Below are 880 nucleotides of genomic sequence, written 5' to 3' on the forward strand. Positions count from 1 at the left end.
AGGGAAAGGGGAAACCAGTGGATGAGTGAAAGAGGAGAGACATGTTCAGATCAGATGAGGAAGATAATTTTTGCAGCTGCATGGATTGGAAGGGAGCAATGTGAATTGTGGAAGCCAGAAAAGAGGAGGGAGTTGGACTGATTGGCAACTGTCATGGTGTATGTAGGAGAGATCACCCAGACCTTCAGTGGATATGCCTAGGCAGGTGATCTTGGAGGAGTGGAGGCTGCCCAGACCTTCCATCTCCCCTTGAGGCCACTGAGACAGAACCCAAAGGCCAGACTGGGTCCAGATGTTTGGTGCCTCCATGGCTGTATTTTTGTAAAAGCATCTGGGAGCTGAACCCAGGTCTCCTGTGGGGCAGACAAAGAGTCTACCACTGAATTGCAGGGGACTCTAGAAGATGGGATAAGCAGGAGATAATGGGTGTGGACAAGCATTTTGGCTAAAGGAACTAAAAGACAAGCTTAGGTTTCTGTAATGTAGAGGAAAAAACAGCAAGACTTAGTCTAACTAGATCTAGTTTTAATTAAATTAAGAGAAACTAATTATTACTTAGAAGATAATACCCTTCTGGATCTGTCTCAGTAAGAACTAGAAGCTTGTGGCAAAGGCTGCAGTGGCACAGTTACAAGGACACCATTAGCTCCAGAAGTGGATCAAGCAATAAACAACTGTTCAGAAGTTATCCTTACATCCTTCTCTCTTTTCTCCTCTCCACAGGAAATAACTGCCCTCAGTGCTGACCTCTGGTTTCTTAACAAGGAGGTAAGTTCCACATGTGGCAGTGCCTTTTGCTTATTTCTTTGCCATGTCTCAGCTTGCTGATATTCAGTTCTCACAGATTTTTAGACTGTTTTCTCTGTCATTTTAAGGGAAA

General features: G+C 44.3%; 1 protein-coding gene across 4 annotated transcripts in view; it reads left to right on the forward strand.

Moving 5' to 3' along the window:
* The window catches only part of ARMC3 (armadillo repeat containing 3), a 133,972-nt gene that overhangs the window by 5,130 nt on the left and 127,962 nt on the right, over positions 1-880 (forward strand). For all 4 annotated transcript variants that reach the window (XM_014518286.2, XM_025199704.1, XM_025199705.1 and 1 more), the window contains one exon: positions 724-768. The gene's annotated coding sequence lies outside the window, so the exon portion shown is untranslated. The remainder of the gene's footprint in view (positions 1-723; positions 769-880) is intronic.

Source organism: Alligator sinensis, unplaced genomic scaffold, assembly GCF_000455745.1.
Source record: "Alligator sinensis unplaced genomic scaffold, ASM45574v1 scaffold221_1, whole genome shotgun sequence".
Classification (NCBI taxonomy): Eukaryota; Metazoa; Chordata; order Crocodylia; family Alligatoridae; genus Alligator; species Alligator sinensis.